At 48.0% G+C, this 14,795-nt stretch overlaps 1 protein-coding gene across 2 annotated transcripts in view; it reads left to right on the plus strand.

Annotated features, from left to right (window-relative positions):
• ARHGEF9 (Cdc42 guanine nucleotide exchange factor 9) overlaps window positions 1-14,795 on the plus strand; it is a 292,276-nt gene that overhangs the window by 95,022 nt on the left and 182,459 nt on the right. The window contains exon 1 of one of the 2 annotated variants that reach the window (XM_081963943.1): window positions 13,868-13,923. The exons of the other annotated variant lie outside the window; for it this stretch is intronic. The gene's annotated coding sequence lies outside the window, so the exon portion shown is untranslated. Of the gene's footprint in view, window positions 1-13,867; window positions 13,924-14,795 lie in introns of those variants that run through there. 2 annotated transcript variants of the gene reach the window in all.

Here is a 14,795-nt window from a genome sequence, read left to right on the forward strand (position 1 = left end):
GGACATATGTCGGGTGGCCACTTGGGCCTCCCTGTCCTCCTTTATCCGCCACTATCGGTTGGATGCCTTTGCATCTGCTGAGGCGTCCTTCGGGCGCAGGGTTCTCCAGCAGGTAGTGACTGCCCCTTCCCCTGAGTCTTACCTCCCTGGGACTGAGCTTGGGTATGTCCCATGTGTAGCCCCTTCCTCGAGTCTACTGGAAAAAGAACGTTGGTCCTTATATTAACGTTTCTTTTCAGTAGATGAGAGGGAGGGGCTACTTTCCACCAATTATCTTCTGTATCTGCGTAGTTGTTCTCTACATCTATCAGCCCTCCATTGCCGGGTGTCCAAAACCAACTCCCTTGCCTCCTCCCCACTGCTCCAAGGCATGACGTCAGGAGCACATTCCCTTTGGCTTTCACTACTGCTCCATGCCTCAGGCACCACCTGGTGGCCAACCAGCCTCTGATCCCTGCTTGGAGCCGGAACCCTGTCCAGTGTCCTCCACTTCTTCCAGAGCCGACTCAGAAGGCCCCTCACTGTTGGAGTCTGGTTGCAGCTCCAACGGCTCCTGCTGGGCCACAACACTATCCCTCACTGCAGGGCCCTTCCCCCGGGTCTGACGCTCGGGGTGCGGCCTCGAGGGATATTGCGCATGATAGGCTCATACCAAAGCAGGGGCATGCACATCTGTCACATCGGTCCAGGTCCCCCCATCTGACCCCTTGTCCTTCCAGTCGACCAAGTACTAAAAGTGTCCCTTCAGCCATCTCGAGTCTCAGATCCGGGCCACTTCGTGTGGTAGCCACCTCATGCGATGATGGCTGGGGGGAAGAGGGTTGGCGGAGAGGACAAGCCGACTGCTCAGGGATCAGGAGCGAGCGATGGAACACCGGGTGCACTCGCATCAAGCGTGGTAGGGTCAGGTGATAGGCCACCGAGTTGATGGCGGCCTCCACGGGGAACGGCCCAAGATACCGGTGGTCCAAATTCTTAGTCGGCTGGTGGGACAGAAGATGCCACGTGGACAGCCACATGTGATCTCCCACAGCCAACTCCGGCACCGCACGTTGAGACTTATCTGCTACCCTTTTGTAGTCCTCCTTTGCCTGATTCAGATAGTGGCACACCACTTGGTGGACCGCCTGGAGCTCAGAGAGAAGTCCTGCGCTGCAGGGACTGGGGAGTCCACTGGGGTGAGAGGGAAAAAGCGAGGGTGATACCCGACGTTAGCCATGAAGGGTGTCGTCTGTTCTGACCCCCCTTCTCGTATACCAAAGCACTCCAAAACAAGGTCTCTGCAAGATGTTTTATTTACACACAATTTAAACCTTGGCAGCAATCCAGTACAGTCAATACCTTGGCAGCAATCCAGGTACAGATAACACCTTGGCAGCAATCCAGCCTGCCGAGGTATGACACAGATTTGAGAGTGTCTCCAACTCTAATGATAAGTTGATTCCTGCAAAAACAGCTTTCGGAAAGTCCTTCCTTAAATAGCCTTGAGAGGAGCCTGATTACGATCACCTGAGTCCAATCACCTCTTGTAACTGCGTAGCTGTTCTCTGTGTCTATCAGCTCTCCATTGCCGGGCATCCAGAAACCACTCCCTTGTCTCCTCCCCACTGTTCCAAGGCATGACGTCAGGAGCACCCTCCCTTTGGCTTTCACCACTGCTCCATGCCTCAGGCGCCTCCTGGTGGTCAACCAGCCTCTCTGATCCCTTCTCGGAGTTGGAACCCTGTCCAGGGTCCTCCACATCCTCCAGAGCCGACTCATAGGGACTCTTGCTGTCGGAGTCTGGTGGCAGCTCCAACGGCTCCTGCTGGGCCACAACACCTATCCCTCACATGACGTACATCTGCACATCGTGTCACAAGCGGGGCCACCAGAAAGTACGGGAGACCAGGTGCAATGTCTTGAAAAGGCCAAAATGTCCCGCTGCTGGAGTGTCATGACACTGGGAGAGAGCCAGTCCACAGAGGGGCCCTGCAGGCACATAGAGCCGGTCCCGATACCTCAAAAGGTCATCGTCAAAGGTCCATGGGGAAGCCGGCCCTACCTCTGCCCTATATTATTCCACCCACTCGTAGTCCCGCTGCGCATCCCATATCAGAGACCGTAAGTCCACGGGTTCATGAACTGCAGTGAAGGATTCAACGGGTAGAACAGTCCGGGGTGGAACTGAGTCTGCAGGGTCAGAGTACTCCGGTTTCCTAGACAGGACATCCGCCCTTTGATTCAGCACACTAGAGATGTACATCCCTTTAAAATTGAACCGGGCAAAGAACAGAGACCACTGGATCTGGCGTTGGTTCAGCTTACGCACCGTGGTCAAAAACTCTAAATTCCGATGGTCCGTCCAGACCTCGACCTGATGCCTGGCCCCCTCCAGGTGATGCCTCCAGGCCTTGAACGCCACCTTGATATCCAACAACTCCTTCTCCAGGATGGTGTAATTGCGCTCGGAAGGATTGAGTTTCCGAGAGTAGTAAGTACAAGGGAAAAGGGTACCATCAGGGGCGTGAGCCTGCAGTAACTCGGCCCCCACCACGATGTCAGACGCGTCCGCCTCCACTACAAAGGGATGATGGGGATCAGGGTGGTTCAGGATCGGCTCCCTCGTAAAAGCGCGCTTCAGTGCCACGAACGCCTGTTGCTCCGTGGGCCCCCAGCGAAATGGCACTTTCTTTTGTAGGAGCTGAGTGAGGGGCGCGATCAAGAAAGCAAAGTTGGGGATGAAGGTCCGGTAGTAGTTGGCAAACTTGAGGAGTCTCTGCACATCCTTCATACGTCGAGGAGATTGCCAACTCTGCAATGCCTCTACCTTGCCCGGCTCCATAGCAATTCCTTCAAGGGAGATACGGTGCCCCAGGAACTCGATGGTAGTCTGCCAAAACTGACACTTCTCCAGCTTTGCGAACAAACGATGTTCTCGGAGTCGCTGCAAGACCAGACGCAAGTGATGTTGATGATCCTTCCGGGACATCGAGTAGATCAAGATGTCGTCCAGGTAAATGACGACAAACTGATCCAAAAGGTCCCAGAAGATGTCATTCATGAAGTGTTGGAAGACTGCTGGGGCATTGGCCAACCCGAACGGCATGAACGTGTACTTGAAATGTCCATACTGGGTGCCAAAGGCCATCTTCCATTCGTCCCCCACCCTGACTTGGACAAGGTTGTAAGCCCCATGTAAGTCCAATTTCGTGAACACCGTTGCCTCCCGGAGCTGCTCTAACAACTCAAGAATCAGGGGCAGCAGGTAACGGTTACATACCGTGATGGCATTCAGGCGCCGGTAATCGCAACAGAGTCTCAGATCCCCGGTCTTCTTTTTCACAAACAAAACTGGGGCAGACAAGGGCGAGGACGAAGGCCGGATAAACCCCCGGACCAGGTTCTTGTCAAGAAAGTCCCGCAATGCGGCCAACTCTGGCTCGGACATGGAGTACAGACAACCCGTAGGGAGCTTCGCATCAGGTACCAGGTCGATGGGACAGTCATAAGGCTGGTGCGGCACAGTTGATTCGCCTCCTGTTCGCTGAAGACATCCGCGAACTCCGCTTAACCCGGTGGCACGTCCACCTTGGGTGAGCTGGGTACCTGGGCCGCACAGACCTGCCAGGTGTGGTCGACGCATTGCAGGGACGGGAACGTGATCAGATTTTGCGACCAGTAGATCTGAGGGTCGTGCGCCCGCAGCCAAGCCAAGCCCAAGACCACGGGGAAATGCAGGCCTGAAGCCACGTAAAATTGAATGGCCTCCTCATGCTCCCTGAGGATCAGGCACAAAAGCTGTGTGGCAGCCTTGATAGGCCCAAACAGAAGCACCCGGCCGTCAATGGTCTCGACGCGCATCAGTGTGTCCACCAGAAACAGAGGGACATCATACTTTGTAACAAACACCGCAGCCATAAAGTTCGTGGTAGCCCCGGAATCAACCAAGGTATGGGCTGGAATCCCTTCGGACTACCCGACAAGAGGATGTGCGCTGCTAAGATCGTGCTGTGGAGGGCCGTCCACCTCTGTTTCAGCCTGTGCCCGACCTAAAGTCTCCCTTAGATCGGGCTCCGCCCATTTCTCGACACGTTGTTCCGGAATTGAGGGCGAGGCCGCAGGCCATGCAGCCCCCCTAACCTTCTTGGGGCAAATCAAAGCCAGGTGTCCAGAATCCCCACAGTAGAAACACAACCCCCCTGCACGCCTTCTGTCCATCTCCGTGCGTGACAAGCGGGGTTTGGCGGCACCCAACTCCATGGGCTCCTCTCGTGTAACTGCAGTCTCCTGAGGGATCGGCACCCTAGTGGTCTCCTGGGACGTGTGGCGAGGCCTCCACCTCTGCAACCGGGCGACTATCCGAAGGCACAAGTGGACCAACACATTGAACGTCGGTGGCCTGTCCACCCGCACCAGCTCATCCTGCAGGTCATCTGACAGCCCGTCCTGAAAAGTGTCCATGAGGGCGGGCTCATTCCAAGCTGAATCCTGACTAAGCAGCCGGAATTTGCTGACATAATCCTGCAAGGAGCCACGGCCCTGCTGCAGCGACTTGAGTAGTCTGGTGGCTGTTTCCCCTTTGATGGGATCATCAAACATCAGCCTGAGATGGTCACAAAAGCCCTGGAAATCATCCAGCAGACGGCTAGGCTGAGATAGCAACGGGGTTGCCCAGCGAACTGCTGTGCCTGAAAGCAAACTAATAATAAATCCCACCTTAACCCGGTCGGTGGGAAAGTCCTCCGCTCTCAAGCTGTTAAACAGCTTGCATTGTCCCAAGAATGCTGTAAACATTGCTTGTTTGCCATCAAACTTGTCTGGCAACTTCCTTTGTGGCTGGGGGGGAGGGTTGTTAGGAGGCCCCTAAAGCTGAGCTACTTGCCCAGCCACAAAGCCAACTGTTGTGCCAATTGGGCATTCTCAGCATGTAGTTGCTCCATTATAGCTTAATGGAGGTTTGTTTGGGGCAGAGTTCAAACGGTTCTGATCCCCTCTCTTCGTACACCAAAGCACTCCAAGACAAGAATACTGCCAGACAATTTATTCACAGTAAATTAACACACTGACTAGACCTTGGCAGCAATCCAGACTTCCAAGATAAGACACGGGCACGAGAACACTTGTCCAGCGTTGGTAGATAAGTTGAACTCTGCAACCAACCTCCAGGAAAGTCCCTCCTTAAATACTATCTTGAGAGGAGCATAATTACAACCACCTGGGTCCAATTATCTTCTGTATCTGCATAGTTGTTCTCTACGTCTATCAGCCCTCTGTTGCCGAGCGTCCAAAACCAACTCCCTTGCCTCCTCCCCACTGCTCCAAGGCATGACGTCAGAGCACACTCCCTTTGGCTTTCACCACTGCTCCATGCCTCAGGTGCCTCCTGGTAGCCAACTAGCCTCTCTGATCACTGCTCGGAGTCGGAACCCTGTCCAGTGTCCTCCACATCTTCCAGAGCCGACTCAGAAGGCCCCTCTGGCTTTCACCACTGCTCCATGCCTCAGGCGCCTCCTGGTAGCCAACTAGCCTCTCTGATCATTGCTCGGAGTCGGAACCCTGTCCAGTGTCCTCCACATCTTCCAGAGCCGACTCAGAAGGCCCCTCACTGTCGGAGTCTGGTTGCAGCTCCAACGGCTCCTGCTGGACTACAACACCTATCTAACTTGGGTAATGAAACATCCGCAAGAAGGTAACCTTTGTAAGCTCAGAAAGCACCAAGGACCCCACCCTCCTCCTCCTCCTCCTCCTCCGCCTCCTCCTCCTCCTCCTCTCTGCAAAGCTCTCTCCCTTCTAGCACTGATGATAGTTGGGTAATGAAACGTCTGCAAGAAAACAACTAAGCTCAGAGAGCATCAAGGACCCCTCATTTCAACCCCAAACTACAAATATTCTCCCCTATTGGTGAATCTCTGAGTATCAAACCCTCATTGCTTGACCAAAATGTTAAGTGATTCCGTGCATGTGGTCATGAAAAAAGCTGAGACCGTATCTCTAGGAACTTCTTGTCGTAGCGTATGTGAAGCAACTTGGAGTGCATCCTTGGAGTGTATCTGATGGTCTTGCAACCATTCATGGAAAATAATTGGCGTCTCAAATAACAAAACAGGAATGCTTTCCAAACATTGGCACTTTTCTAAGATAGCCACACTTTCACTAGTCTCAATAGAAGAGGATAGTAGCCTATGTAGAGTTGGCTAACTCTGGGCAGTTGCCTACTGCTGAGTTTGGTTGTCTTCTTGCAGATGTTTCAACCTGGTACCATTTCACCAGCCTGCTATCCATCCTGCAGTTTTGGAACTTGCTTATGATCAGGGCCACATGCTTAGTAGCTGCCATTGATTATATTTTGAGCTCTTGTGGAGGAGCAGAGAAAAAGGAGCCACGTTGCTGAGAAGAAAAACAGTGATTCAGAAGGCTCGGCAGCTTTGAGAGCAGTTTACTTCTCTGTCTTGACAGGAGATGTGGGAGGCTTCAGTTTCCAGAGGCTGGGATAGCAGAATATGCACTGTGAAAATTGTAGGGCTGGCAGTAGAGAGCCCCCCCTGTCTCCCCCTCCCTTTCTAAACAACCTTCCATTGTCAGTGGAGATTATGCTTCAGGCTAGGCTGACATGTTACCTCCACGAAGGCTGGTTTCCAAGTTTGCATTTTGCCCAGGAGAACATAAAGAGGAGAAAAGCCAGTCTAGGAAGATGAGTGTTCGAAAACGTCTTCCTGTCTTCAGGGGTTCCCTTCCCTTCCAGCAAATGCCTTCTAGGCTATGTTGCGAAGGACATCCTGGTAAGGACAGTGCCACGAGCAATTACCGGCCTAGTGTGGTGTTACAGCAACTATTTTCAAAGGTGAGCCACCAGAAGGAGGTGGTGATGTCAACATTGTTTGGCAAAGCTAAAGTAAGTTTTGACAATGTTCTGGTTTGCACACAAGCAAACAAACTGGAGAGAGGTCAAAGCTTGTTCTAGTTTATTTTTATTTAGTTACAGTAAACAGATTTATATAGCCATCCAATTCATATATAGGTGACTCAGGGTGGCTTACATTTTTTTAAAAATCCACCCTACAATTACAAAAAACCCATTAAAAACCGCACTCCACTCCTAGTGTGCTCACCTAGTGATAGTAGCAAGCAGGAGCCTAGAATTGTGAGCTCGCTGCCAAGGTTTGTACACACAAACCCCAAGCATTGTTAAAACTCACTCTCACGCCGCCTGAGTCAACCTGTAGCAAAACCCAAAAATGACTTGGTGTCCCAGTTTGCACACAGGAATGTTGTAGCTTGCCAGTTTTGAGGGATGGCTAAACGCCAGATGGGTTGAGCCATCTGCCAGAACCTTCTGCCAGACAGAGTAATTGCCTTGATCATTTAGTTACTTGGCTATTAGTTATTCATCGTTTAGTTTTGCTTATGTGATTGGTTGTGCACGAAATAATTCATCATTTTATGGGGTTATGGTACTGCGACTTTTTGAGGGTCCCTGTGTTATAAGGTTATATTATGACCTCCAGCAAACTAGGTTCAAACCTCTATTGAACCACACTAGATTGATTTTTTCACTTACCTTAAAAGCCTGTTGTGAACATAAAAGGATTTACTGCATGCACTTTCTTAATGAAATGCAATTAAAGGTCTATATGGGTGAGATGGGCTGAGGGCAGAGATACCTTCTGTGCAAATATTAAAAGCCTTCTCACATTTTTTGTTCTCTTGCAAATCTTTAATCTCGGGGAAGGGATGGGATAAGTTAGGATAGGGTAGGATGGAACAGAATTCTTTATTGGCCAAGACCTGGCTTGCCACAGTTGTTAAGTGACTCACAATGGTAATAAACATAAAAAAATACAAATAATGTCCAGATTTTTCTGCGGCTCACCAACATTTTCTCATGGAATGTAAAGTTAGTAACACGGTTGTTAAGTGAATCTGGCTTCCCCATTGACTTTGCTTGTCAGAAGGTCGCAAAAGTGGATCACATGATCCTGGCACACTGCAACCGTCATAAATATGAACCAGTTGCCAAGCAGGAGGATTTTGATCATGTGACAAGGGGAACGTCCAATGGTTGTAAGTGTGAATGCCAGTTTTTTCAGTGCTTTTGTAACTTTGAATGATCACTAAATGGTTGTAACTCGAGGACCTCCTGTACTGCAAACTTTTAGCTATTTCCTGCCATCTTATGATGGCGCAGCTTTTTGGAACCCAGATCCAGCACCTGGCATCCTTTGCTTGAAAGTCTAGGACCTTTTAAAATTTGACAAATAGGATTGAAGGCAAAAGCTTGCGACCTACTGCATTTACTTCATTCACTTCCGAGCTTCAGGCAGCATTTAGAGAGTTGTTTCTCCTTCTAACACTCCAGCCGGGGGATTCTAAGAATTGAAGTCCGCATGTCTTAAAGTTGCTCCGTTTGACAAAAGGACTTAGAAGCAAGGAAGCCGCATCCATGGCCTTTGGCTTCCAAATTCAGGTTTTTTTAACAGGAGAGGTAGACCTTGACATACAACCATAATTGGGACTAGAATTTCCCTCATAGTGAAATGTCTGCTTGTACGACCTTTTATGCCAAGGACATTAAGTGAATCATGCAGTTGTTAAGTGAAGCCATGTTCCCCCTTTGACTGCTTGTTGAAAGCCAGCTGGGAAGATGGTGAATGGAGACCACATGACCCTCAGATGCTGCAACCCTTGAAAACAAATGCTGGTTGCCAAGCCTCCAAATTTTCACTAAATGATCCCTAAACGATTGGTCATAAGTCGAGGACTACCTGTAATTAAAATAGGAGAAGACTCTGGGATGAATACTGCTGGTTCCCTCCCCCCCTCCCTCTCGTATGAATTTCCCCCTTTCCATCTCAGTTTTCTACTTCAAGACCTTCAAGGGACCAAGGCTCCCTTCTGCTTTACACCGTAGGTGCCGCCAGGTGTGAGAGATTTAGGGGGCTGGCAGAGGCCAAAGACACTTTTTCCCTTGCCAAATCCTTACACACCACACGAAGGATTTATTCAGATGCATCCGTCAAAGGAAACAGTGAGGGGCCTCAGCAGTGTCCGGCCTTGGCAACTTTTAAGACCTGTGGATTTCAACTCCAAGAATCCCCTAGTCGGCATGGCTGCCTGGGGAATTCTGGGAGTTGAAGTCCACAGGTCTTAAAGTTGCCAAGGCTGGACACCCCTGAACCCCTGAGGGATAAGTAACATTTGACACCAAAATGCCTCCCCCCCCAAATAAACTCATAAGAAGCAAACGCCAGGGCCGCCACCTCTTCTTAAGCCACTTTGACAGTTGATGTTTGCATTCATTCTGTGAAATCTATTTATAGATGCAGAGGTATTCCTGGTACAGGAGCTTTTTGCTTCAGCTGCCAAAATGGGAGTAGAAACACAAATCAGCTCAGATGTGTTAGTGCCTGCGTCATGATTCAGGGTGTAAGTATAGGTAGGGACACAGTGGCTCAGTAGCAAGACTCTGAGCTTGTTGATCAGAAAGGTCGGCAGTTGGAATCCCTAGCGCCACATAACGGAGTGAGCTCCCATTACTTGTCCCACCTTCTGCCAACCTAGCAGTTTGAAAGCACGTAAAAATGCAAGTAGAAAAATAGGAACCACCTTTGGTGGGAAGGGAACAGTGTTCCGTGTGCCTTCGGTGTTGAGTCATGCCGGCCACATGACCACAGAGACGTCTTCGGACAGCGCTGGCTCTTCGGCTTTGAAACAGAGAGGAGCACCGCCCCCTAGAGTTGGGAATGACTAGCACAGATGTGCGAGGGGAACCTTTACCATTACCTTTAAGTATAGGTAGTCCTTGACTTACAACTATTTATTTAGTGACCATTCAAAGTTACAATGGCACTGAAAAAAATGACTTGTGACCGGTTTTCACATAACCATTGCTGCATTCTCATAATCACATGATCAATATTCGGACGCTTGGCCACTGGCTTGTATTTATGACCGTTGCAGTGCTCCGTTGCATGTGATCCATATTTGTGACCAAGGGTGTCTCGGTGAATGGGCCGCGCCAAAGGTCATGGGGTGGAGGGCCAGGGAGAATGGCCGAGGGAGGGCCAGTGGAGGAGGAAATCTGGCTGTAAATGGGCTGGAGGCGAAGGAGGGAGCCTAAAGGTCCCATTCCGCTTCACTATTGTAATCCCTGTAGAAGGGATGACTGACTAATGCTGATCACAGTTAGCAAAGAGCAAACGTGGCGGCAAGAGAGATCATGAAATGGGGCAAAATTCACTTAACAGCCATATTGCAATGGAAACTTTAGGCTCCATGAGGGTTGTAAATTGTAAACTGAGGACTACCTGTGCCTTAGTCTGCAATAACAAGGATCCCATTATATGTAATTTGGGTCTTATTCTTTTGGGCTGCATGTGATATACACGTAAGCCTTTGCCACTCTGTAAACACTTTCCTTGTCCCAGGGACACGTATCGTATCAACGCATCGGTCCCTGAAAAATTGTGTGGCAGTCTGCTTGACAACCTGGGGAATTAGAGAGGCATCTGTTTCGCTCCTCATATTTTCTTGTTTGTCAGAGTCCAGTTATGATCTTGATGGAAATGACCCAGGGCGATAATTGCTGTTCTCCGGAGAATGGCCAACTCCGCTGTGAGGACAGCATTATGACTGAATCTCTTGATAGTGAGCTCCTTGTGCTTAAGGCACAGATAATCTTTCCTAGAAACATGGACAGCTGCTCTTATTCTTGCTGTGCCTGTTTATGTGCGCTCCTGTTTACCGCAAGATGGTCAAAACCTTCCCCTGCTGATTGCGGTTGTGTGAAAGGATCTTCTGAGATCAGAAGACAGGTTGCACTGGTGAGGAAAGAGAGCAGAGAAGGACAACAGAGGGAACGGGTAAGAGGCTCAACCGCATCATGAACGATTGAGAGAACTAGATATGTCTAGTCTAACGAAGAGAAGGACTGGGGTGGTGACATAATAGCAGAACTGGAGGAACTGTTCACAGAGAAAAGACTATTCTCCAAAGCTCCTGAAAGCAGGACAAGAAGTAACGGATGGAAGATTATCAAACAGAAATCTAGCCTAGAATTAAGGAGAAATTTCCTATCAGTGGGAACAATTAATCAATGGAATGGCTTGCCTTCTGGAGTTTGGCTGCTCCATCACTGGAGGTTTTCAAGAAGAGATTGGACAGCTATTTGCCCAAAATGGTATTTAAGGTTTCCTTCTTAAGAGGGTTGGACTAGAAGACCTCAAAGGTCTCTTAGAATCCCATAATTCTATTTTGTATGTTACAGATTATACAAGAAATACTGGAATTCTGCTTTCTTGTAAAAGAGTATAACAACCGAATTTTGGACTTCTGACATTGCTTCCCTCTCTTCCCATGTGCAACCTGACTTTATTGTTCTAGGATAGAGAAAAGAATCATAAAAACAAGAACTTTGAAAGCTTTACAAACATGATGTTGATGATTTATCCCACCTCATTCCCAATGAATCTATGCTCTTTTCTATTCCTCAACTTATGACTGTAGTTGGGACTAGAATTGCATTCCTAAGAAAGGTGTTAAGTGAGTTGTGCCTGATTTTATGATCTTTTTTTGCCATGGTTGTTAAATGAATCATGCGGTTGTTAAGTGAATCCAGCTTTCTCCGGTGCCTTTGCTTGTCGGAAGCCAGCTGGGAAGGTTGCAAATGCTGTTCAGGTGATCTTGGGACAAGGTAACCTTAGTAACTACGTAACGGGTGCCAAGTGCCCAATTTTTGATCATGTGACTGGGGATGCTGCAGAGGGTTGGACTAGAAGACCTCAAAGGTCTCTTAGAATCCTATTATTCTATTTTGCGATTAAATATTTAAAGCAATGCCATAACCTCCACCTTACCTTCTTCAGCCAGCGTCAAGGCCCGGTGGGCTGAGTCGCTTCTCTGCATATCTTCTGTATTTATAGCTCTCGTTGATCATTCTTGCTGAAGCTCTGCTCTTTCCTGGCTGGGGATCAGCCAAGTGGCAATTATACTCACCCAGAGACTTTGGCCTGGAGCCAGCAACGGGTGTGTTGGCAGCTGTATTTGCAGATGTGGAGGCCTCTTTGATGCAGGGGAGGAGGAAAAGAGGCAGATAAAATCACGGTGCGCTCCTTCCCTCTAAAGATCTAATCCAGGAAGGATGCTTCCCCCATCAGCTCTCCCCAACAAAAGCCCCGTCTGTGCTTGTTTGTTTTGTGTGATGGAGCCTTACCCTGGATAGATGACCCTGCTTCATGTCTTATGTTAGGCTCAGGTTTGCTTTAGGAAGAGAGGGTTGAACTTTCTCTTGGTTGGAGCTGTCCTCTGCTCTTGAGCCTCAGAAACAGACGGGTCTGGATTGCTTTCTATCACTGTGGCATTCTCTTTTAGAAGAGCTCCCCTTCCCCCTCCACAAATTTAAAGTTGAGATCAGGCTGTTTTGGAAAGAGGAAAGAAAGAGATGCCGTGTGTTGTTGTCTCACGTGTTGGCAATTTCAGCTCCCTCGTGTTTCTGCTCCGGCTGTGATTAGAGTATCCTGGTACCTTCTGGCTGAGTTCAAAAGGTGCCTTAATCAAACCACAACTGATTCCAGGGATTTGCCACTTTTGGTGCTGATTGGTGTTGCCTTACCCTGGATAGATACAATGTGCAATCTGGCTGTGTGTGTGTGTGTCCACAACTCTTATTTGAAGAGCAGGTGGCCATTGTGGCTAGGAGAACCTTTGCACAGGTTTGTCTTCTGCGCCAGTTGCACTCGTTCCTGGATCAGCAGATGTGTGATGCACTGATTTTGATTCATTTTAAAAATGAGCTTTTTCATAATATAGCTGTATAAAAATGTAATGAGCAAAGATTTTGAAACTGGACATTAATTCTGAAGGAACCTCTTTACTTAATATCTGCCTTAATCAAGCCAGATTAGTCCCTTTTGGGAGAGGGGGCGGTATAAAAGTTTGAAATAAAGTAAAGTAAAGTAAAGTAAAGTAAAGTAAAGTAAAGTAAAGTAAAGAGTCCTAAAGAACTCCTTGCTGTGAGCTTCCAACTCATCTTCTTTCAAGCAAGCAAAGTCTAATCTAGTGAACAGAAGGCAGGAAAGCAGTTTTCCTATTTGAGGGGAGATTTCTTCATCACTGGCGATAGGATTAGAGAGCCATTTGTCTGGAATGGAATGAAAACAGGCAAAACACTTGGAAACAAATTTCAGAGAAGAGCAGCAAAGAGACTAAAACATACGAAGAACAACTGCAGGATCCGGGTTTGGCTATTGTAAAGAAAAGAAGAATTAGAGGTGACATAACCGCAGCCTCCCAGTATTTGAGGGGCTGCCAAAAAGAAGGGGGGGCCAACTTATTCTCCAAAGCACCAGAGGGCAGAACAAGAAACAATGGTTGGAAACTAATCAACGGGAGAAGCAACCTGGAATTGAGGAGAAACTTCCTAACAGTTAGGATAATTAATCAGAAATTATGGATGCGCCACAACTGGAATTTTTAAGAAGAGACTAGACAGTCACTTGTCTGAAATGGTGTCGGGTCTCCTGCTTGATCAGGGGGCTGGACTAGAAGACCTCCCAGGTCCCTTCCAGCTTCTATTCTATTCTATTCTAAACTGGTAACTTTCCAATGTTTGGGATGGCAGGTCTTATGATCCTTTGATATTGATATTGCATTAGCTTAGGCCGATGCAAGTTGGAACTCCAAATCTTTAAATGTACAGAATATAGAATAAGAATTGACCTTGGAAGCCTTCCAGTCCAGCCCCCTGCTCAAGCAGGAGACCCTCTGTTAGGGATGTAACCCTAGGCTTGGCTTGCCAATGTATATAAGCTATGTTTACTTTACTGTTACTTTAAATACTTATCAGATGTAATTGGCTTGTTACCTCAAGCAGCTATAAGAGGGAGCCAGAATGGTTGTTAGATCTCTCTCTCTGTTTTGTTAGAAGCTGATCAGGTGTATTTTGAGGTATTGTAGTTTGCAACTGTTATCTACTTTGTGTGTTAAACTGTGACTATATTGATAACTGAATTACTGAACCGTGTGTGACTTGGACTGATAACCGGACTCTGAATACTTCTATATTTTCTACATAGTAAACGACTATATTTTTATACTATTCGGTGTCTCTGTACGCTGGTTTGTGCGTGTTATTCCATATCACTCTCATTACGCTTCTCTGCATACTTGCTCTTCTAACGGGGAGCTTAATTACTTAACAACCTCTTCCATTTCAGACAAGTGGCTGTCCAGTCTTTCCTTAAAAGCCTCCAGTGATGGAGTACCCACAACCTCTGGAGGGAGCTTTTCCATTGGTTAATTGTTCTCACTGTTAAGGAATTTCTCCTTAGTTCTAGGTTGTTTCTCTCCTTGATCAGTTTCCATCCATTGTTTCTGCCCTTGGTTGCTTTGGAGAATAGTCCAACCCTTTCCTCTCTGTGTCAGTCCCTCAAATATTGGAAGACTGCTATCATGTCACCCTGGTCCTTCTCTTCATTAGAATAGACATACCCTGTTCTTGCAACCACCCATCATATGTTTTAGCCTCCAGACTCCTAATCATGTTTGTTGCTCTTCTCTATATACTTTCTCGAGTTATCAACATCTTTTTTTCCTACCTTTGGAGGAGGGGACCAGAGGACCTCCTCCTGACCCTGAGCTTCGTCAATCTGGATTTTGAATATTTTATGTAGCACTTTGCACAGTGGAGTGGCTCACTCATGAATATAATTAATGTGGCTTGCACGTTAAAAATATGTATCTTTATGAGTCAATATGGTTCAACTCATAAACATTCATCACATCCAGTTCACAATGAAACAGGAACATCATAAAAACTG

This window comes from Natrix helvetica (genome assembly GCF_964273705.1).
Source record: "Natrix helvetica genome assembly, chromosome: 11".
Taxonomy (NCBI): domain Eukaryota; kingdom Metazoa; phylum Chordata; class Lepidosauria; order Squamata; family Natricidae; genus Natrix; species Natrix helvetica.